At 41.2% G+C, this 25,202-nt stretch overlaps 1 long non-coding RNA gene across 1 annotated transcript in view; it reads right to left on the reverse strand.

The window, feature by feature from the left end:
* The window catches only part of LOC147006186 (uncharacterized), a 95,655-nt gene that overhangs the window by 15,847 nt on the left and 54,606 nt on the right, over positions 1 to 25,202 (reverse strand). The window contains exon 2 of the long non-coding RNA XR_015048309.1: positions 11,340 to 11,434. This is a non-coding gene — a long non-coding RNA (uncharacterized LOC147006186). The remainder of the gene's footprint in view (positions 1 to 11,339; positions 11,435 to 25,202) is intronic.

Consider the following 25,202-nt stretch of genomic DNA (forward strand, 5'->3'; position numbering starts at 1 on the left):
GCTTGCCAACTCTTCACACCCTCTGCTCTGTGGGCTCTTTGCTCTCCTTACTTTACATACCTGTGAGCTCAGTTCAGTAAGTTATAGGAAATGCTGAATAGAAAGTCTGCAAAATGCAGGGCTGTGTGGCTCTGTGGATGAAGGGCTTATCCAGCAAGTAGGAAGACAAAAGCTCAGATTCCTAGAACCCATGGAAATGTTGGGCAGGCATGGCTGCATACCTCTAATCCCAGCACTTAGGTGGCAGAAACAGGGGATAACTGGAACAAACTAAGTTAGCTACAGAAGCTGGTATTGGAAAGATCCAGGGTCAGTAAGAGACCCTGTCTCAGTGCAGTGGAGAGGAGCTGAAGAAGACATAGAACACCTACTTAAGGCCTCCACACACACGTGAGCCTACCCACATGCATACACACCATACATAAAACACCGAAACTGCAAATTATGATATTCTTTGGAATGTAGCAATACTGTGTTGCTGTGATTTGTACATAGCTTTCTTCCTTCTCCAGTTAAAACAATTAACATCATGTTTACCATCAAAATAAGAGTAATTCTAAATCTTATGAGACAAAAGCTGTTACTGGCTGCCGAGCAGTTCAGCCCTAGGCCAGCGTTCCAGCTGAAAGGCGACTGAAGGCTTTACCTCATGGAAAGAATGAGATTATAGAAACCCAGACCCTTTCATCTTACCAGCCGCCTAGTGTGCTGTAATTTAAGATGCAGAATTACCTGCCTCTTCCAGTGTTTCTCACCATCCCCAGAGAGAGCAGCAGATGTGCTCAGCCTGTTGTTTGGCCAGTGAGAAACATTGTCCCTCGGTCTGCTGGCAACATTTAAGGCAGTAACTAGAAACCCTTTCTCTGCTTCACCCAAGTTCAATTTCTGAGGACAGACTCTGACTCCTTATACCACTTTTCTATACCTTACAAATCTCAAGTTCTTCCCTGGCGCTTTGGTCTGCTGTCCTTGCCTTCTCTTCATCTGGAGAAGGCACAGAGGAGATTTCACAGAACATACATCCTTTCACAAGATAAAAACAGCCCTACCCCAACTGCAAACCAACTGAAAAGTCTTGATAACTTTAAATTGTGCCACGGAACCCTGCTAAGCACCTGACTTTATCACAAGCAACCTCTTTCCTCTTCTACCGCACTGTAAGCCTACACACACAGAAGGAACCTAGCAACATGACCACTGTGAATAATAACAGTCAAAACGTGAGTCTAGATTGTTTTTACTGGGACGATCTATCAGTGTTCTAAACAATTTTCATTGAAAATTGAAGTCTAAACATTCTTGGCCATTATGCGGTTTTATTAAGAGACAAGGCATTGCAGGGGTACTACGGTTCTGGGGGTCCGATGCCCATCTCTTACTCCCTTCCAGCATCATTAAGTAATGATAATCATTCATTTTTACCCCTTTATAAACTAATCACTAATGATAGGTGAGTTGGAAAACATGACAGTCTCTCTGTCACACACTTGGAAAGCATATGCCACTGTCCTAAGTAATTGAATGGCATATTTTTTTTAAAAAAAAGAATGAATTAAAAGTCATATTGAAATGAGCATCTGAGCAGCTTTTGGTGAAGATGAGATCAAACCTCACTGACTAATCCCCCAGTAGACTGCAGACCGAGGGACGATGGGGATCAGGCTGACAGATGGTTGATACACAGTGAAAAGATGTCTGAAATTAACTGGACGTGTCTGTATGTTAGGGAAAGTTGGAGATAATGCCATAGAAGTATAAACAAGTGTATCAGGATACTGGAGGAAGGGACAGGGAAACCTCAACAGGATTCTTGCAGAAAATGGTGTGATACTGGTTCTGGCTGGTCTTGGCTGGTCTTGGCTGGTCCTGGCTGGTTCTGGTTGCCTCTGTGGAGGGAAAGGGATCTTTTTCTCTGTTTGTTTTCTTGTTATACTGTTTAGTTTCACGTATGTGTGTGTGTGTGTGTGTGTGTGTGTGTGTGTGTGTGTGTGATTTCTCTGCTCCCATGTTTTGATGGCTGGAGTGACAGGGGTGTGCCTGGTGGTAGCCTGGAATTTCTTACACAGAGAAAAAAGGAAAAATTTCCCAGTCACAAGTGTTACCCAAATCACCAACACTCGGAGGCACCATTGCTACCTGTGTTCTGTATTTCCAGTGCTTTTAGGCACACCGCACACATGGATTTATGCAACGTTGCTAACTCAAAGGAAATACTCGCTTTACTTCACCCAATTAAAGAGTAAACTCCTTGAAAGTGAAGTGTTTGGCTAGGTGTCTGGGTTCTCTGAGGCATCTCTGGCTCAAAACCACAAATCATCCTACAATCAAGCAACATATTCATGAAATATCTGAGGTGTGCTTCATGGCCAGAGACTCCAGCATTATACAAGAGCCACATTAATCAATCCATTAATGTTTTGTGTCTGTGGGACTCTTTGTTGGCAGACTCACAGGTGAGTTCATTAGCCAGTACCCTGTGGAGAGATGTTCTGTGTCACACCTGTTTCCCCCCTCCCCCCACAACAATGTCATGCAGATTGGTTCCACTCACAGGCTTCCAGGAGGAAGAACCTGGAACTCTTTCACAGTGTAAAAACAGTATAGCCTGTGCTGGAGAAGTCACAAGGGGTAGGCAGGTTCTCATGGGCGAACCTTGAGAAAAATTCACTACAAAGACAGAGGGATTAAAGAATTGGAAAACACAGGTGGAACTGTGCATTCAACCCTTCCCACACTGACCCTGTTCTAAACTGACAACTGAACATGAGTGTGCCCTCATATAACGAATCACAGCAAGATGTCACTCATTAATCATGTCTGTGTCTCCTGGTTCAAACTGAAAGAGGCCAGAAAGCACACAGCACACTTTTTTATTTCTTGCAGAAAAAAATTAAATTCTAAACAAAGGGAACAAGGATTAAAACCCAGAAAGGCTATAGAATGACAGAAGGCTCTAGGCCACTAAGCATGTAGGAATGAAATATGGGTGACTCCTGGTGTTTCAGAGGTGGGAGGGTCTCTACAAGCTCATGGAACAAGCTCATGGACAGATGACAACAGCCCAAAGGGTGAAGGAAGAAGGGTTGTGCCAGGAGCTGAGTTGCTTCAGCAAGCTAGGGGAGGGAGGGAATGCTTCAAGCTTGTGAGGGGACCCTCTTGCCTCCTGCTGCCAGCTCTTAGGTGGAAGACAAGTGAGGGAAATGATTTATTCAAAATGTAGGGACAGATCTAGCAGGCAAATGCTCCATACATACTGCAGGGGTGTGAACACACATGTGTAACCTAGAACTTAGGAGGCTGAGAGAAGTATATTACAAGTTTGAAGACAGCCTAGGCTATATACCTAGATCCTATATCAAAAATAAAAATATTCCATCTACTCATACATAGGAAAATGTATTTATATACAAATACATAATATATACATCTATTAAAGGACAATATAACCTGCCAAGTCCCTATCTGGTGGTTTAGTTAGTGGCAGGAGAAGGAAGCACATGCATTTTAGGTGTTTGTGCCCTATGACCTAGCTGCCCTTCCATCTAATATAGCATCTACAGAAAGGTAGGCATTTATAAAAACAGATCCCCAAATCCTTGAAGTGGGAGGTAACCTGCCCAAACTCACACATCAGTGTGAATGGACTTGAATTCAAGACAAGTGGTTCTCAAAACTCATCTGTTTCTACAGCACCAGTTTGGAGTTGAGGGAACAAAGAGAGAGATACTGTTTCAAACTACTTTGTAGTTCCATGGCCCAACACACAATAGGAAAAAATGATTGGCATGCTTATTTTAATACTGTAAATGTTTTCCCTGGAGAGGGAGAGAGAGAGAGAGAGAGAGAGAGAGAGAGAGAGAGAGAGAGAGAGAGAGAGAGAGAGAGAGATCTGGTGTGGTGAGATTATCAGGAGAATGTTGCTGAGAACAGAGCCAGCTGGGTAGTCTGCAAATCGGAGGTATACTCCCCTGGTGTTTCACATTCCCAGAAACCTTACCTAGCACAACAACACTGGAGCGATTGAACATCTTTGGTGGCAGTCCTCTGACTGTCTGCCTTCTAAGATGATTTCTGATAAGAAATGAGAAACTTACTGTGACCCTGACAAGCATAATTCAACGAATCCCATGAGTGCCTCAATAATTGCCTTTGCTTGGCTCCTGGGCCCTCTGCACAGACTCATGGCCGTGTTCAGCTTTGCAGCATGGGCTCTGAGAATCTTTCTGCCTAGAGAATCTGTGTGCTCAGTAGACTCCGCTGTCTTCATAGCTGATGAGACCTTAGGATATTTAGTCCTTTAGCAGAAATGTGCTGTTCTGTCGATCAAAGCTCCAACCAACCCTTCTGGCTCCATGATGTGCTCTCAAGCTTATCTTGAGTGCACAGGCTACCTAGACCATAAACCACATCGATGGCTTGTATTTGGTAGTTATAATAGATTCTAGACATGGAAGTTAATTTATTACCTTTCATTTTCAGCAAAAGAACCTAAAGAAGGGAAATAGCACACTCCTGTTCTATTAGACACTGTGAGCAATTCTCTTACTCCATATGAGAAGGTAAGGAAAGTTACAATAGTGTAACCTTAAGGTCCTTTCCCATGGGACCATTCTCTGTGGTCATTGTAGTTACCCTGAGGTCATAGGCAGCTTTGCCCACACTGGCCTCAATGAAATCAGAGCAGGTCTTTCCTATGGCTCTGGAAATATGTAACAAATGAGAATGATGACAGTAACTAATTGCTTTGGCACCTACAGGAATCTCACCTGGATGCTCATAGTAGACTTTAAAGATAGCTCCCATCGCTCTGTTTTATAACGAGGAAATTGAGAGTCAGCTTCTTTCTCAGGAATATATACCGTACACATTGGAACAGAACTCAAACTCAGGCTTGGATGAATATAAGGCACAACATGATAGTGTTTCCTTTACTGTTCTCAGACTCTAGTATAGACCGTGTCATGCTTCCTTCTTTAGGTCATGCCATAGGCTCCTTGGGTTACTGTATCTCTCCTCACTTCTGACACAGTCACGTGAGCATCAAATCAATTCAGCTTCAAAGCTCATCTAAAACTTAAGAGCCAGTAGTCTTTCTCTGGACATGGACACACACACACACACACACACACACACACACACACACGCTCATATTAAGGAATGAATCACTTTAGTTGATTGGATGCTGGAGTATAGACACTTTATTAACCTACTATCTCTCATCCTCTTTCTTTGTCTTCTTTCCCTCTATAACCTTACACTGTTGTTTTTATCATCCTATTCCCAAACACTTATACCTTCTGTGCCTTTATAGCTTTTATAAGCTATAGCAGAGATCAAAGGGAAACAAGTAGCTATTCATCTTCCACCTTTTCACAGACCCACACTTAACCTCCTCACTCTACCTGGACCCTGCCTTGCCCTGGAATCCTCTCGAGTACACTTTGTATGCATCTGTGTACATCTGGATACTGCGGGGTCAGTAGTTACTGCCTTTACCTGCTAAGGAATTCCTGCATGGAGCTTTTTATTGTCTTTCATTGCATCTCCTGACTCCTTCGCATCTCCAAGAAATCTACCCACATGCTGGGGGAGAAGCCACACTTCCCCAGTGCTAATCTCCATGCCTGGGGGCCTCTCCGTTCACACTTTTCCAGCATGAGTCTCAGAGCTACATTTCCTGGTTCCCGAGGCAAATTAATAGTCCCTCGCCTGTGCCACCAAACATCTGGTTATATCAGCTTTGTCACGCCTCTTCATTTTCCTGTTTAGAGAGGTATTAAATGTTCTCTTTGTTGGTCCCTTTGTACCCAGTACACATAATATAGTGGGTATTCATTAACTAACAAATGTTTAAAGAATGAGCAATAAGAGTCTGTAGAATTGTGGAAAATAACAAGTGGAGCCCATTCATGGTTTTGTCCCAGACTATGACAACAACTTTCTGTCTAGTCTTCTATCTCCATTCTTGCTTATGCCTTTCAAATCTAATCACCAGACGGTGAGTTTCCTGTGGTGAAATATTGTGTCAGGCTTACATTTGCACCCCTGATAGTCTACACGGTTCCCAATATGTGCTCCTTAAGACGCATTGAACTAATAGTACCTAAAAAATATAATACTGGGTAGGCATGAAACAATACTTCAAAGTGTCGTGAAGGAAAGCAAACCTTCAAATAAAACTTGAGCCTTTCAGCAAACTGTAGATTCGATGTACTCCTGAATATTAAACAACTTAACATTATATTTATATTATATAATTATTTATCTTTATTCATTTTACATTATGTATGTGTGCATGTGTGTGTTCACCATGGTGTGTAATAGGGACCAGAGGACAACTTGTGGGAGTTGGTTCTCTTCTTCCACCATGAAGATCCTGAGGATCAAACCCAGGCCATTGTGCTTGGCAGCAGTTGCCTTTACTTGCTGAGCTAGCTCATTAGCTCTTAACACTTCTTATTAGAAGCTCTCAACCGAAGACAATATTCAACTGTTTGGTACAACCCAAAAGCTGATATCATGAAAGATAATTTTAAAAATGCAAAGATTTTATAATGCAGATAATTTTACAAAGCAACTTCCAGTGTCCATTTCCCAAACTTATGAGACAGCATTGACATCATTGTATTTATCCATCTAGCACACAGCAACATATTGCATTCCACCATATCGGCTACCATGCAATGCTTCCTACTGAAAGGCAAAGTTTCAGCCACCTGATAAATACATATTTATTGAAAATCTCTTGGGAGGACACCATAATATTGTCTGCAGTAGGGAAATCATGAAATGAGTTTTTTTTTTTTTTTTAAACTCAAACAGCTCACAATCTATTTAGGAAGACCAAAGAGGCAATCAAGGGCACTAAAAGATAATTCTTCAACACCTCAGGAACTAATCACAAACATCTGATGAGAGGAAGGTGAAATGGAGGGAGTGAGACTCAGGAAAGAAACTGGATAGCTGGCAATAAATAATTCTTATTGAATTGTGTTAATACATACGTTTTGTTCACTTGTGACTTTATTCATTTACCAAATATGCGTTAAAACTGAGATTCCAATGCAAATTTCTCTCTCCCTTCCCAAATGCTAATTTGCTTCCTGTACAACCTGCCTTGTGCATGATTATTACCAGTGAGCTGAACACAAGAGTTACATAATTCTTCCAGAGACTTGTGTGTTCTAACTGCTGTCAACTTACTTTATGAATAAATTGGATACCCAGAAATTATGGTGTTCAAATATACAAAGCTGAATGAAATGTGACCAAGACTCAAAACCTCAAGCCTTCTGAAACCAAAATCCAAGCTTTCTGGTGCCTTTGAAAAAGCAATGCCATTTTGCTAAAAATTAATAATCCTTCCTAATTCCCACTACCATGAATTTACAGACTACATCAGTTAAGGCACATTTAGTTGGACACATTGAGTAGAAAATCTACAACAGTTCTTGTAATATGAAAAGAGCACCCTCTCTAGTCTCCACTGGCACCACCAATTCAGCCATGGCTGCCTTATTCCATCAAGAACAGATCCGGGCAATGAAGATACAAAGGATGCAAATTGCATATTTAATCAGGGGACTTAAGCACATTAGCTGTGCTACCAAGAGTGAGACAAGGCCAGAGGCCTTGTTTAGCTTACATTATCTCATCCTTAGAGTTATCATTTTTAAAACACTGGATTCCTGATTGTAAACATCATATCCTCATTAAAACTGTATTTTGCCCATCAGATATCTTAATTAAATTTGTTTACATGACTCAAAAACATTCATGAGTCTCTTCTTGCTTCCTGTATATGTCTATACTCATATACAATATTTTTCTCAATTATATTAAATTACTGAATGTAGTGGGTTTTTTTATTTATGCATCATGCACATTAAATCTCCATAGAATTCCCCACTTTCTTGTAACACTAATTGCATGTTAGGCTATTAACCTGAATCATTAAGATGAGAATATTCAAAGGCAGGCCCCTTGATGCTATTGTAGCCAAAACTTTACTTGTCACCCAGTCCCCTAAAGTTCTTCTGATATCCTTAAAATACAGGGATTGTAGCTGAGTTTACCAAAGTACTGTTCATGAGAATAATTTAAAAGTGTTACAGCAAGAGACCTCCTATGATGTTCTGGGTGCCATCTTGTTATTTGGGCTTAAGTCATTCCTGGGCTGTAGTTACCATAAAGTTCACTTCTATCTGCCAGCTGCTTCCAACCTTGATCTGACTTTTAAGTCTTGGCTTGTGATATAATCACTACAACAGCGCACAAGTATCTCTTATGAAAAACAACACGGTATTTTCAAATGCAAACATTTTACCCCTAATCAGGATTACAAGTCATATGAATTAATTTAATGATTCAAAGAAGGCAAAAGAAAGAAAGAAAGAAAGAGAGAGAGAGAGAGAGAGAGAGAGAGAGAGAGAGAGAGAGAGAGAAAGAAAGAAAGAAAGAAAGAAAGAAAGAAAGAAAGAAAGAAAGAAAGAAAGAAAGAAAGAAAGAGAAAGGAAGGAAAGGAAAGGGAAGGAAAGGGAAGGGAAGGGAAGGGAAGGGAAGGGAAGGGAAGGGAAGGGAAGGGAAGGGAAGGGAAGGGAAGGGAAGGGAAGGGAAGGGAAGGGAAGGAAAGGAAAGGAAAGGAAAGGAAAGGAAAAGAAACAATAAAGTAATCCATTGAAAAATTTGTCCCTGGATATTTGTCTTAAAACATACTAACACTTAAAATCAAAATTCCTATTAATTAACAGGAAACTGCTTTACTATGTGCAGAGTAAAGAAATGTAAGGTGCTGTCCAATATGAGTCCAGAGTGTCACAATGGACTCCTCCCAGGCTCTTTCTTGTTGCTTCCGGTTTGTTCCAATAGTCAAATATGTTTGGAGTATGCATACCAAGAAGTGACATGAAGTCACCAATAGGATCTGTCTTAGTTAGGGTTTCCATTGCTGTGAAGAAACACCATGACTAAAGAACTCTTATAAAAGACAACATTTAATTGGGGTTGGCTTACAGGTTCAAAGATTCAGCCCATATGAGCAAGGCAGGAACATGGCAGCATCCAGGCAGGAATAGTGCTTGAAGAGCCAAGAACTCTATATCTTGATCTGAAGGCAGCCAGAAAGAGACTGTCTTCTTCAGGCAGCAAGAAGAAGTGTCTCTTCTTCTATCCTGGGCAGGGCTTGAGCACTAGGAGACCCCAAAGCCCACCTACATAGTGACACACTTGCTCAAATAAGGCCACACCTATTCCATCAAGGCCACATCTCCTAATGGTGCCACTCCCTGGGCCAAGCATATTCAAACCATGACATTCCACTCCATGGCCCCCATAGGCTTGTTCAAATACATGAGTCTATGGGTGCCATACCTAGCCATAGAATAATGCTAAAACCTTTAGTTCAACTTCAAAAGTCCCCAGAGTCTATAACAGTTTCAATAATATTAAAAGTCCAAAGTTCAAAGCCTATTCTGATGTTCATCCAATTGCTTAACTGTAATCCCCCTATAAAATCAAAATAAAAAGCAGACCACATACCTCCCACATCACAGAATATACACTACCCTTCCAAAATGTTATAGTGAGGAATTTCTAGACCAAAGCAAGACCAGAAAACCAGCTGGACAAACTCCAACTCTGCATCTCCCTGTCTGATGTAAAAGCAGTCTTCATATCTCCAACTCCTTTCATCTTTGATGACTGCAACAGACTTCTTTCTCCTGGGCTGGTTCCACTACCTATTAGCAGTTTTCCTTGGCAGATATCCCATGTCTCTAGCAATTTTAATATCATGGGATACTTAAGTCAACTTCAATGTTACAGCTTCTTAGCTCAATATCTGAGATCCACACTTGATCATCTGGGCTTCTTTAAAGGGCTGTCCTCACTTCTTCAGCTCTGCCCCCTGTAGCACTCTAGGTTCTGGTTGACTTCACTCCACTGCTGCTGCCGTTCTTGGTGGTCACCCCATGATACTGGCATCTCCAATGTGCTGGAGTCTTCCACTGCAACTAGGTTTCACCAATAGCCTCTCATAGGCTCCCTTCATGGTGCCAAGCCTCAACTTCTTTGCATGAACCTTCCAGTCCTGGGCCATAAATTGCAATTGAGGCCTTCCCTAGCCTCTCATAATGCCAGCCTCAGCAGTTCATGACCCCTTCATGTCTTCAAAAAAACAGTACCACCTGCGTGATTATTACATATTACAAGTCCACCTGAAGCATAGGATACAACCTTGGCTATCTCTGGAATACAGCCTTTTTGTACTTTCAGGAAACACTTCCCAGAAGATTTCACCTCAGTGATGCTGGTCTCTTCTTAATTACCACTAATCTCTTAGTTTCAGTAACCAGCATCAATTGTCCCAGTAATGCTTTCTACTCTTGACTCTAAAGCCAGAGCCACATGGGCAAAGCTGCTGAGTTCTACTGCATACTAGAGCTGGAACATGGCCCCCTTATTCTATTACGTTATCAGTAGCTTTCTGTTTTCCAGTTCCTTCACTGCCTAAACTTGGCTGTCCTGGAACTTGCTCTGTAGATTGACTTGAACTCAGAGATCTGCATGGCTCCATCTCCTGAATGCTGGGATTAAAGGCATGTACAACCACACCTGGACCTAAGCTTTTTTACTTGGAACTTGTTCTGTACCAGGCTGAACTTGAACTCAGAGATTTGCTTGCCTCTGTCTCCTGGGATTAAAGATGTGTAACACCATGTCTGAACTTGCTTCAAGGTCACCACTCCCTTAATCTGTTTAGCTCCTAGAACCTAGGATTCAGCTCTGTTCTACTTCCTTGTGCCCCTTTAATACTTGAATCATATACTTTGTATTTTTTCTTTTCAAGATTGCTAAGCTTTATCAAGACGTTCTTCATAAGACTAGACCACAGCACAAAGTACACACTGGGTTGTTTTGTGACTTCCTTTGTAAATGCAATTAATCTGAGTATCTTCCCCTTAGCCTCAGACAGACACTTCAGACAAGGGCAAAAAGCAGCCACATTCTTCACCAAAATATCACAAGAACAGTCTCTTGGCCACATGCTAAAGGTCTCTGAAACCTCTACAGGCAGGCTTCCACAGTTCAAATCACCCTCAGCAATAAAGTCCTCCATATTCCTACTAGGAGACTCATCAAGGAACACTTAAAGCATGCCACTGCTTTCCAAAGTCCCCAAATCTACAGCCCACCAAACAAAAGCATAGTCAGGTCTAGCCCAGCAACACCCCAGTCCCTGGTACCAACTTCTGTGTTACTTAGGGTTTCCATTGCTGTGAACAGACACTATGACCAAGACAACTCTTATAAAGGACAACATTTAATTGGGGCTGGCTTACAGGTTCAGAGGTCCAGTCCATTATCATCAAGGCAGGAGCACGGCAGCATCCAGGCAGGCACGGTGCAGGAGAAGCTGAGTGTTCTACATCTTCATCTAAAGGAAGACAGGAGCAGACTCTTTTCAGGCAAGTAGGAAGAGGGTCTCAAAGCCCACCCCCACATTGACACACTTCCTCCAACAAGGCTATACCTCCTCATAGTGCCATTCCTTGAGTTAAGCACCCATAGGTTCACTGTAGTTCATTTGAGCATATCAGAAACCAAAGGGCTGACTGTTGAAACATGTAGCCTTTGAGTGAATGGTAGAACCATACTGAACTGTATATTGAAAAACAGGTAGCAAGGTGTTGGGAGAACGGCAGCCTGTGATTGACAAGTAACCAGGACCTCATGCATGCTTCAGATTAGAAACCGAGGACATTCATCACAGTATATGTGAACTTTCTGCAACTGTAATAACGGCTTCTGCTGTGGTTCCGAAAGGCTTTAAGAACACAGGAAGCCACTCTTTCAGATAAATATTGTAGTTTGTAAAAGAAGAGTGTCTTTTCAAAGAGGGCTGCAGTGATTTTCTCAGAAATAAACCACTTGAAAAATTAAAAAAAAAAAAGAACTCTAACTATAGGGATTTATTGCAATTGAAAAATTTTAACCTGTAGACACATATTAGTTAATTTATCCAAATCTTCTTCCTAATTTGTGTGATGGACTTGCATACATGAGTGTATTATACTCTATACCTTTATATCTATATGAATTTGGATAATAGTTTCACCTGACTGGCCCCAAAACATTTATATTGGTCAGAATTTCCCCCAAACTTGATTAACTTGCACCGACATAGTCTCTGTGCCTAGATTATGATGTCTCAAAAGTTAGAACCACTGCATATATGTTTTCCTTATTTGTAGTTAACCCTCAAAGCTCCTGGCAAAGTATAGGACTCCTATTCAGTACCCAGTGAACACTTTCTTACAAATTCCTCAGCAATCAAAGCTGCAGGAACTCAAGCTTTACTGAGTCAATACAAAATGGCAAGTAAGACCGTGGACTTAATATTTTAACACCACATCAGCGGATGACACTGGTTGAGTGTTTTGTCAGTCATTTGAGCCTCAGCAGCTCAGTGCAGTATGAAGAGATGGCCATTGATACCTTCATTCCTCAGACAGCCTCATGAAGCCTGAGTCACTTGCTCAGGCCTACACTGACTGAACATGCAAGGCAGAAAAACATTGCCTCCCACATACCCAGCATTGTGCTGCTGCACACAACTGCCTCTCAATTCAAAGCTTTGGGCTCTGCATTAAGTCTTTGATACATTTTGTGTATGGAGCGGAGGTTGGGGGGTGGGGGGTGGGGGGTAAGTGACAGGAATCTAATGTTTCTCTTCTACATATAGATACCTCGTTTTCACAGCACCATTTATGAAATAGTCTGCTTTTTTGTGCAGATTTTTTGCCCCTTTTGATGAAAATCAAATTGCTATGACTAAAAGCCAGCAGCTTTTCTATGTACTCTTAGGAGATGTCCCAAGAAAGAAATCACGCAAAAAGTCTCACTCATAATAGCCATAAACTAAAACTAAAACCAAGAAAACAAAACACCACAATAGAAATCTAACAAAGGGGGTGAAGGATCTCTACAATGAAGGACCTCTACATAGAAAGACTTGCTATGCTCATGGAGTTCCTCAATATGTCTGTTTTTCTATCAGTATCATGATGCTTTTGTTAATAAAGATAGGCAGTATAATTTGAAATTAGGTATTGTGATATCTCCAATATGGGCTTTTCATTGGTTGGTTGATTGGTTGGTTGGTTGGTTGGTTGGTTGGTTGGTTGATGTGGTGGTTTGAATACACTTGGCCCAAGGAGTGGCACTATCAGGAGGTGTGGCCTTGTTGGAGGAAGTGTGTCACTGTGAAGGTGGGCAGTGAGACCCCCCTCCTAACCACTTGGGAGTCAGTATTCTAGCTGCCTTTGGAACAAAAGGTAGAACTCTCAGCTCCTCCTGCACCATGACTGCCTGAATGCTGCAATGCTCACACCTTGATGATAATGGACTGAACCTCTGAACCTGTATGCCAACCTCAATTAAATGGTGTCCTTATAAGAGTTGCCTTGGTCATGGTGTCTGTTCATAGCAGTAAAACCTTGACTAAGACAGTGGTTGGTTGGTTGGCTGGTTGGTTGGTTGGCTCTTTTGCTCCAGATAGATTTGGTTATTTGGAGTTTTTGGTGCTTCTATGTGAACTTTAGGATTGATTCTCTATTTCTATGAAAAATGCTTTTGGAACTTTACTGAGGAATAGGCATTTTGCAATATTAATTCTGCTGTTCTATGACTAAAGCAAGTCTTTCTATGTAGAGGCCCTCCATTGTAGAGATCCTTCACCTCGTTTGTTAGATTTCTTTGGTGGAGTTTTGTTTCCTTGCTTGTTTTACTTTGCGAGACTTTTCCCATGATTTTTTTCTCAGCACATCTGTTAACAGTATGTAGAAAAGCTACAGGCTTTTAAAATTACCATTGTGTTTATTTGTTTGTGTGTTTGTCTGTTTATGGGGCAGTGCCAGGTACATGTGAAGATCAGAGGATAACTTCCAGGAGCTAATTCTTTCCTTTCTCTTTATGGGAACAGGAACCAAGCTCAGGTTATGCTTGGTGGCAAGCACCCCTACCCACTAAGCAATTTTGCTGGCCCACTACTGAATTTTGTGTGCTGAATGTATTTATCAGAACTAAGAGTTTCTTCATGAATTAGAACCTTAAGTACAGTATTATTTGCCTGTAAACAGGTAATTAACTCTTTCCTATTTGAATTCCTATGCCCCTAAATTTTGTATTTGTATTGTTTAAAACAATGTAATATTTTTGAGTGTGTAGCATATACAAATTACTACTAAAATATTTTCTAAATTATATTATTTAATAAAACTACTCAATGCTAAGTACTTTTACATGCACATTTCATGAATGATAAAGATGAAGCCAGACAGTAATGGATTGAATTGCCCACATAAGTGGCAGTTTTAGCTAAGAGGCATATTTTTTAATCATCTTAATTAATATTTCCTGGTTTTGTTTTTATGAGTTAATTATTCATTTGGATGTTGAAAGGCTGCAAACATGGATGGAAGCATCTCTTATAGGTTCAATTATGTTTTCTCTGCAAACTGAAACATAACTTTATTCTGGTTTAGTGGCAGAACACATAAGCACATAACCACTAGTTATGGAGCATGGACCATTGATTTCTCTGTAGAACTTGTTTTGCAAACCACTGCTAAGCAAATTAAAGACTGTGAAGAGTGGAGGGTGCAAAGATCCTTCAAGGCAGAACATTCAAGGCAGGAACTGAACATTTTTCTCCAGCATTCTGCAATGCCAGCAGCACCAAGTAAGGGACTGTTGGCTTTGTAAGATACAGTCACCATCTAGACAGCTGGATAAAATGTGACTTTAACAATCCTAAACCTAACACCAACAACAAACATTACCCAAAGTTCCAGCTGGCAGCTCAAGGTATTGCTGTTTCTGTTTTTCCCACCAAACTGAAAGTCTCCCAAGGGCTTTCCACAGCAGCCTCAGTCTCTTCCGGAAGGCTATGTAGACTGCATTAGCTGGGAAGCCTGTATTACAGAGGGTGTCATGTTTGTGACCCACAACCTGCTACACAGTCTTTTCTCTCTACTTGACCCCCAAACTCTTTCTTATTCCTGCAAATACTACTGTCCATAGCTTGTGGACACTGGAGTATGGCTGCAGTGTAATTCAAAAAATGTGAGCATGATGGTTAGGTTTGCTCTCTATTCATGGAAGTATCTGAAACTTTGCAGAATCTTTTTGGTTTGACTGACAAAAACAATTACAAATGAGCAATGAGTGCATACACTTAGGTCCTAAAGAAAATTAGCATCCTTGCAAGTCTTCACTTAGGCTTCTCGTTTCTGTTTTGGAAGGCAGGGCCTGTCTGGTGGAAAATGAGCCTATTAGGACAAATTTAACCTCCTACTCAACTAGGTGGAAAGATGTCATGCTCTACTGTCACCTAAGGTTATCCACCTGTGACAAGTGGGGATGCTCAGTAGTAGAGAAGGATGCCTAATCACCATGGGTAAAAATAAGCATCTGTAGAGCAGGGAAAGGTGGGAGAAGCTTGTGAGATCTGCACTGTGACAAATTAGACAAGCCATAAGTCATGCACAAGCAGCTGTGCTGCTCTACCTCTGGCTCCAGGGGAGAGAGGGCTTGTGACCTGCTAGCGACAAAGTAAAGGGGACATCAGGTATAGATGGGCACTCATAGGGAGATCTTTGAGGAATAAAGACCAATCCTTAACAAATTTAAAATTGCAAATAAAGATGGTTCTTAGAGATCTAGCCAAGGGACCATTCAGATCCTTCCAAGGAAGACAGCTGGATTTGGAGAAATGTCCTGTCTTCCTTGTTGGACCCAACTGGTGCACTTTATAGAGTCCTGGGGCTCACAAGATCATCACTTTTTGCACAGATATCTTCATGTGCATAAGGAAGTGACTATTATCCATGACCCACACATATTTCTATTACATTCAAATTGACAGTGACAGTGGGCATCTTTACCTAGACTATTCAGATGGCATTCACGTTCTTCCTCTCTGCTGTGAAACTGGGAATCATTAAAAAATATTCATGCTTACATATTTCCCAGTAAGAGGGAAAGGAAAGGCTATAGTGAGGTAAAAGAGGGAGAAAGGATGTATTATCATTGCTCCCCTGACTTCCCCATGAAATCAAGACAGTTGTGCTCAGAAGGCACAGCTAAATACCTATCAGAGAATTAAGGGGTAAATTCTGCTAACAGATATACTGAGCTCCTGCAGTGTAGAATTGGTCCTGTCTAAGCTGACCAATAAACATGGCTTCTGGACTTTATCAATATACAAGCAAAAAAATAAAAAAAATAAAAACAAGCAACAAAATGATTTGCCTTCAGATCTTCTGTACTTTGATTTCAAATTTTGGATCATCTCAAATTCTATGACTATTTTAATTTTTATAGTGTGTGTGCACATGCATGTGTGTGTGTGTGTGTGTGTGTGTGTGTGTGTGTGTGTGTGTGTAGTTCAGAGGTCAGCTGTGGAAATCAGTTCTCTTCTCCTGCCATATGTGTTCTGGGAATCAAACTCAGGTATTTAGCCTTGGCAGCAAGCTCTCTTACCCACTGACCATCCCTCTAGCTCTGAATTACACTGATTTTTAATGGACCCACAGGACACAAACCACAATAGATGCTTCATCCACATGCAGATTAGACTTTGTTCCTCTATTTGCATATTTAGCAGATGAGGCAAATATAAATTTTGGACAATTAATCTCATGTGTGCACTTAAAGACTCCATAAGAGGTGTGTTTAAATGGTGGGCATCATTATTATAGATCAGACAAAACTATTTTATGGTTGTCCACCATTTCAACATTTGGCACATCCTCCAAAACTAGTGTGGCCAGTACACTTTGGTGTTCTTCTTTCAAGAGAGGGAGATTATTCATTTCCCCTTGTGTATAAACTATACTTACTTTTCATTACTTAAATATAACGGCAGCAGTGGTAGACATCGTTTGTTATGTAAATTCTGTCCTTCTCATTCCTTGCCCATATTATAGTCTCTCTCTCTCTCTCTCTCTCTCTCTCTCTCTCTCTCTCTCTCTCTCCTCCCTTACTCTGGATGAAGTCAGCTGCCTGTTGTAAAGACTCTAGGATGATTATACAAAGGTCCACATATTGAGAAACTGAGCCCAAGGCACAGCCAGATGAAGGACTCTGGGTGCAGATCCTCCTTCAGATGGATGCTGAGATGAGTAGCCTGTGAGAGACACTGAAGCACAGGCACCGACTGGAGTATTGCATGGAGTAACATAGAAACTGAAGCCCTTGTGTGTATCCTTCTGAGCTGCTAAGTTTAAGCGAATGTAACACATAGTGACAAATAATGGATGCAATGTGCTTCCTTCTCTAATTCTTCCTGTCACTCAACCTTCTCAGTTGCAGTAAGTACTTCAGCCCATCCTTTCCCTCCTTGTTCTTGTCACACATGATAGATGTGCCAGCTGGCCAAAGCCATAATTGCTCAGAATCCATCTCCTTCTGTGTAGTGAAGATTTGGGTTTCTTTAAAACCCCATTTATATTGTGTGAACATGTTTTCGTTTTAATCTCAGGTATGGGATATCAGGCTGCTTCAGATTGTCCAGAGCACTTATCATGATTGTCTCTAGCTCTTGGAGGGGCATGATTTTTGCTAGCTGTAGATAGCTTATGTTTGGAATTCTGGGGAGTCTTGAGAGGGTATAAATGCCAGAGCACCCAAAGGCCCTGTGGCCAGCTGCTGCTCCTCTGCTGTGGTTCCTGCTGCCACTGATTCCTGTTTCTGCTTTTCCCATTAGTGGATTGCTGGATTACTGGATTACTGGATATGCTGATGACTAAGATAGTACTTGCCCCAAGGAATAAAATGCCCCTAATCAGCAGGAAGTAGTCTAAAGGGTCTATGCCTCCACTCTCCCCATAACCTTCATTCTCTCCTACCTAGTGTTGGAGGGTTGGAAGGGGTTAGGGTGGAATAAGGCTTAGAAGGGTGATAAATATAATAACCCAATAAAATAGCCCCCAAATACTCCTATACTTTGGCTTCTGCATGGACCTCACCTGCTAATTAGTTGTTGCCTGTTATAATGACAACAGAGGTTATTGTCATCTCCTTCTTTGTCTTTATGGTTACATAAAGGTTAAAAAGGTTGTTTAAAATGTTTCTGTAATTAACCCATCCTTAAAGGACACTGCAGTGCAGTGGTTCTCAACCTGTGGGTCCTGACCCCTTTGAGGGGTAGCATATAGATATCCTGCATATCAGATATTTACATTACAATTCATAACAATAATAAAATTACAGTTATGAAGTAGTAACAAAATAGTTTTATGGTTGGGGGGTCACCACAACATGAGGAACTCAAGGGTTGCCGCATCAGGAGGAACTGCATTAAAAGGTCACAGTGACAGGAAGGCTGAGAACCACTGCTCTGGAGACTTCTCTACTCTGCATCTCTTCTTCTTCTTCAGAGTGAAGCTTTTTAAAATAATTCTCTGTTTCCTCCACTTCAACTTAAAGCCATCAAACCACCTCAGTTCGAATAAAATGAATTCTGTGTTACCTGAACCACATGACCTTAACCCCAACATACCTCATCCATCACACCTGAGATGTTTTCTCTTTATTGCAAACTCAAAATATTAAACATTACATTTTCTGTGTTTCTCTCTATCTCAGGAAGGGCTCCACCAGTTTCTGTGTCTGAACTCCTCTTGTAACTGTCAATCTTATAACTGTCTCTGTCAATCTGTCCTTGCCTGGCTAAAATCATTCTCTCTGTGTCACTATGTCTGCCGTGCCTAGCTGAATATCAGTAAGCTAGACCCCATTTTCCTCCTCTCTGTCTAATGCTTCTAGCCAGCATACAGCATTCCAGCCATATGGAGCCTTGAAAAACCTCTGTATTCTCCTGGTTCTAAAGTGTATGCTCTCCCTTTCCCAGACAGCTCCCAATACCCTAACAGATCTTCTCTGAGCAACCCAGAAAGTTGCAGACTTGCCCTTCAGTCCCACATCTTCAATTTATTCTTATCAACAAGCATATGCTGAATAGTAGCTATTTTATGGCCCTGGAATGTGTTTCATTTGTAGATATCTACCTAGTACCTAGGGCAGCAACATGATCACTGTTGTTTATATTAAATACAAAGTTGAGTACAAACTGGTAAACATGTGCACTATAAGGTTATGCATTTAGGGCTACCTGTGATAGTTTGAATATGCTTGGCTCGTGGAAGTGGCACTATTAGGAGGTGTGACCTTGTTGAAGGAAGTGTGTCACTGTGTAGGCAGGAATTGAGGATTCCTAGTGCTCAAGCTCCACCCAGTGCAGAAGAGACCCTCCTCCTCACTGTCTGCCAAAGACAGTCTCTTCCTGGCTGCATTCAGATCAATATATAGAGCTCTCAGCTCTTCTAATTCCATGTCTGCCTGCAGGTTGCCATGCTTCCTGCCATGATGATAATGGACTGAACCTCTGAAACTGTAAGCCAGCCCCAATTAAATGTTTTCTTTTCTAAGACTTGCCTTGGTCATGGTGTCTCTTCACAGCAATAAAACCCTACGTAAGAAACCACCTTATCAAATTGTCTTTAGTCTGATGGCTTAAAACAGCAGAAGTGTACTCATTCATAGTCCTAAAGGCTGGAAATGCCAATAGAACTACTCTTTTTTTGAAGAGTACAGAGGAACAATGTTTGTTCTGAGTGGACACTGGTCAACTCACTATATTTTGTCCTCTTACCTCCTAACTCATATCTGTCCCCATGAAAAATGTATTCTATCACACCATCCCTGTCTTAGCAAGGATTTATTGCTGTGATGAAACACCGTGACCAAAAGCAAAGTGAGGAGGGAAAGATAATTTGGCTTCCATTTCCATATCAGAGTCTACCACTGAAAGAAGTCAGGACAGGAACCAGAAGTCAGGAGCTGATGCAGAGGCCATGGAGAAGTGCTGCTTCCGAGCTTGTCTATCATGGCTTACTCAGCCTGCTTTTTTATAGAGCCCAGAACCCCAGCCTAAGGATGACTCGAAAAGGGCTGGACCCTCCTCAGTTGATCACTAATTAAGAAAATGCCCTACAGATGGATCTTTCAGAGGCATTTTTTCAATTGAGGTTTCCTCCTTTTAGACGACTCCAGTTTGTATCAAGTTAATGCCAAACTAGCCAGTGCAATCCCCAAACTTTTTAATCCTCTACAAATCTAAATACATTTTTTTTCCAAATAACCTCTCAAAAGCCCTCACTCTAACCACCTAGATCACCTAAGTCACATATAGATGGCACTCTGAGTACAATCCACCTTGAATGTAGGGAGAATTTTCCTATGATGGACTGATGAACCAGAAAACAAGTTTCCTGCTTCTAAAACACACAGGTAAAACATACATATTTTCATCCCAGAAGGGAGAAAATAGAAGGAATTAAGGAGCCTCTGGTCTCACACACATTCAAGACTAAGCAAGAAAAAAAAATCCCTTTGGGTTTCAGTGTCTGTGAGCGCTCTTCTTTGGCTCTCAGATCCATCCACTGGCTCACAGCTCCTGTGCCTGTGCTCTCAGCAGCTGCTTTATCATCCTTAGCCCTAGTTCCATGGCTCTATCCAGTGAGTCACTCCTGATCCTGAAGGCAGGCACATGTGTGCAGCTGCATAATTTATCATTTCGTTTCCTGCCTATATAATTAAGAGAATCCAAAAATACCTTTTTATTTTGTCCATCCTCTGTTCAATCTCAGACTGAAATGTTTCTCGGGAATAATAGTCCTCCAAGAGAGCATAGGCTGTCTGTGTACACCAAGGGGAGTCACTCAGACAGACAATAGTTTCCCATATATATTCTTTGATAGGACAGCCCTTCACTATTTCTGGCTGCTTCCAACATGAGGGAGTGTATCCATGAGTTGAATGCCTAATCTTTCCAAAGACTGTCCTCATGTGCCCTTGGCCATCTCTCCAGAGTACGTTTGCTTAACAGTGCATTTCTTCTTTTCAGCATTCTTTGCAATCTAGATAACATGAAAATCTCTTAAACCATCAAAGGCTGATATTTAAGAGTTTCTTCTTTACTCTCTTCTGCCTCTCTTGCTTTCTCTATCTAGCAAAGAGAAACGAAACGGTCCTTTCCACACTCTGCTTGAAAATCTTTTCTGCTAGATGTCCAACTTCATCATTTGTAGCTTCCACCTAGCAAGACACGCTTTAGCCAAATTTTCTACTACTTTATAAAGAATGCCCTTCTGTACTTTCCAGTATGACTTCATTTGTTTCTGGGACCTGACCTAAGATTCCCTTGCATTTCTAGATCTTCAAGACAATATTAGATATTTCTTTGTCCTTTAAGTTTTCACTAATTCTTTGAGAATTGAAATAAAATTGAATGAAAATACATGTGTTTTGATCATAATCATCTGCCTCCTCACTCTAAATCCATCCAGATCCATGCCTACATCCCTATGACCCCAACATCTTGTCCTCTTTTAAAATATTAACTCAGTGAGTTTAGTCTTGCTGCTCATATACTCACAGATTTGAGGACATTCATTGAAATGCAATCAACCTTCCGGGGACCATTATCATAAAGAAAACTTACTTCCTCTGGAAAGAATCAACTGTCTGTGGTTCCTGAGCTATGAGCAGAGGCTCATGAACTCTTCCCAACTCCATGCTAAAATGCTGACTGGCTTAATCTCATGCAGATATTCTGCAGACAACCATGGGTGCTATGAGTTCATGCAACTATTGTACCCATGGGCAAATCTCATGCAGATATTCTGCAGACAACCATGAGTGCTATGAGTTCATGCAACTATTGTACCCATGGGCAAATCTTTCCAAACTAATCATTACAGTAGCTCATAGGATTCACAGCTGGGTAAGGCTGATGCTGCTGCCCCTCTCTTAGCAATTCAATAACACATTCACATTTACTATGAAAGCTCAATATCAGACTTTTCTATCATGCCTCTACCTATTACCTAATTCCAAAGCTACTTCTGAAGTTTTTGATGTCTATTATAACAACATTTTGCTTCCTGGTATTAATAATATAATCCATGCCATTTCTACAAAGGGAAACAATAGTTTCCATGTGACATGGAAATTTGTTTTAAGAGATTATCTTATGTGATTGTAGGGACAACCAAAGATGCGGAAAACCTTTGAATGGGAGCTGAAGCGCTAGTCCTCAGGCAAATGTCTTCTGCTATGAGAAGATTCATTTTTCCTTTAAGTCCTTCCCATTGATTAGATGAGTCCAACTCAGATTATTGTGGAGAATATTGACTTAAAGTGAACTAATTGTTCTCTCTGGCTTGAACATTTGTATAATAATATAAAATTATTGGCTCATGAAAACAATTTGTTTGACTACTGTCTTAGTCACCTTTCTATTTCTGACAAAACACCATGATCATGGCAACATATAAAGGAAGTGTTTAATTGTTCAATTGGTCTTACAGCTTCAGAGGATTAGAGTCCATGATGGTGGAGTGAAGGCATGGTGGCAGGAACAGCTCAGGGTCAACACCTCATCTGATGTAAGCAGGAGGCAGAGAGAAGCACACTAAAAGAATGGTTCTGATATTTATTTATTTATTTATTTATTTATTTATTTATTTATTTATTTTTATTAGATATTTTCTTTATATACATTTCAAATGCTAGCCTGAAAGTTCCCTATACCCACCCTCCTCCCTGCTCCCCTACTCACCCATTCCTGCTTCTTGGCCCTGGCCATTCCCCTGTACTGGGGCATATAAAGTTTGCAATACCAAGGGGCCTCTCTTCCCAGTGATGGCCGACTAGGCCATCTTCTGCTACATATGCAGCTAGAGATATGAGCTCTGAGGGTACTAGTTAGTTCATATTGTTGTTCCACCTACAGGATTGCAGATCTCTTCAGCTCCTTGGGTGTGTTCTCTAGCTTCTCCATTGGAAGCCCTGTGTTCCATCTTATAGATGACTGTGAGCATCCACTTCTGTATTTGCCAGGCACTGGCATAGCCTCAACCTATAACAAGGTCCCTTCAGCAAAATCTTTTTGGCATATGCAATAGTGTCTGGGTTTGGTGGCTGATTATGGGATGGATCCCCGGGTGGGGTAGTCTCTGAATAGTCCATCCTTTCATCTTAGCTCCAAACTTTGTCTATGTAACTCCTTTCATGGATATTTTGTTCCCTGTTCTAAGGAGGAATGAAGTATCCACCCATTGGTCTTCCCTCTTCTTGATTTTCTTGTATTTTGCAAATTGTATCTTGGGTGTTCTGTTTCTGGGCTAATATCCACTTATCAGTGAGTGCATATCTAATGACTTCTTCTGTGATTGGGTTACCTCACTAAGGATGATATCCTCCAGATACATCCATTTGTCCAAGAATTTCATAAATCCATTGTTTTTAATAGCTGAGTAGTACTCCATTGTATAAATGTACCACATTTTCTATATCCATTCTTCTGTTGAGGGACATCTGGGTTCCTTCCAGCTTCTGGCTATTATAAATAAGGCTGCTATGAACATAGTGGACCATGTGTTCTTATTACCAGTTGGAACTTCTTCAGGGTATATGCCCAGGAGAGGTATTGCTGGATCTTCCGGTAGTACTATGTCCAATTTTCTGAGGAACCTCCAGACTGATTTCCAGAGTGGTTGTACAAGCTTGTAATCCCACCAGCAGTGGAGAAGTGTTCCTCTTTCTCCACATCCTCGCCAGCATCTGATGTCACCTGAATTTTTGATCTTAGCCATTCTGACTGGTGTGAGGTGGAATCTCAGGGTTGCTTTAATTTGCATTTCCCTGATGATTAAGAATGGTGAACATTTTTTCAGGTGCTTCTTAGCCATTCGGTATTCCTCAGTTGAGAATACTTTGTTTATCTCTGAACCCCATTAAAAATGGGGTTATTTGAATTTCTGGAGTCCAGCTTCTTAAGATCTTTGTATATATTGGATATTAGTCCCCTATCACATTTAGGATTGGTAAAAATCCTTTCCCAATCTGTTGGTGGCCTTTTTGTCTTATTGACAGTGTCATTTGCCTTACAGAAGTTGTGCAATTTTTTTATTTATTAGGAATTTTCTTCATTTACATTTCCAATGCTATCCCAAATGTCCCCCATACCCTCCCCTATCCACCCAGTCCCACTTCTTGGCCTGGCATTCCCCTGTACTGAGGCATATAAAGTTTGCAAGACCAAGGAGCCTCTCTTTCCAATGATGGCCGACTAGGCCATCTTCTGATACATATGCAGCTAGAGACACAAGCTCCGGAGGGTACTGGTTAGCTCATATTGTTGTTCCACATATAGGGTTGCAGACCCCTTTAGCTCCTTGGGTACTTTCTCTAGCTCCTCCATTGGGGGTCCTGTGATCCATCCAATAGCTGACTGTGAGCATCCACTTCTGTGTTTGCTAGGCCCCGGCATAGACTCACAAGAGACAACTATATCAGGGTCCTTTCAGCAAAATCTTGCTAGTGAATGCAATAGTGTCAGCATTTAGAGGCTGAGTATGGAATGGATCCCCGGGTATAGCAGTCTTGCAAACTTGTTCAACCACTCTGGAAATCAGTCTGGCAGTTCCTCAGAAAATTGGACATAGTACTACCGGAAGATCCAGCAATACCTCTCCTGGGCATATATCCAAAAGATGTTCCAACTGGTAAGAAGGACACATGGTCCACTATGTTCATAGCAGCCTTATTTATAATAGCCAGAAGCTGGAAAGAACCCAGATGTCCCTCAACAGAGGAATGGATACAGAAAATGTGGTACATTTACACAATGGAGTACTACTCAGCTATTAAAAAGAATGAATTTTGAAATTCCTAGGCAAATGGATGGACCTGGAGGGCATCATCCTGAGTGAAGTAACACAATCACAAAAGAACTCACACAATATGTACTCACTGATAAGTGGATATTAGCCCAAAACTTAGGATACCCAAGATATAAGATACAATTTGCTAAACGCATGAAACTCAAGAAGAAAGAAGACCAAAGTGTGGACACTTTGCCTCTTCTTAGAATTGGGAACAAAACACCCAGGGAAAGAGTTACAGAGACACAGTTTGGAGCTGAAGCTTTGCAATTTTATGAGGTCCCATTTGTCAATTCTTGATCTTACAGCGCAAGCCATTGCTGTTCTGTTTAGGAATTTTTCCCCTGTGCCCATATATTCGAGGCTTTTCCCCATTTTCTCCTCCATTAATTTCAATGTCTCTGGTCTTAT

This window comes from Mus caroli, unplaced genomic scaffold (assembly GCF_978045245.1).
Source record: "Mus caroli unplaced genomic scaffold, Mus_caroli_1 scaffold_1, whole genome shotgun sequence".
NCBI classification, from domain to species: domain Eukaryota; kingdom Metazoa; phylum Chordata; class Mammalia; order Rodentia; family Muridae; genus Mus; species Mus caroli.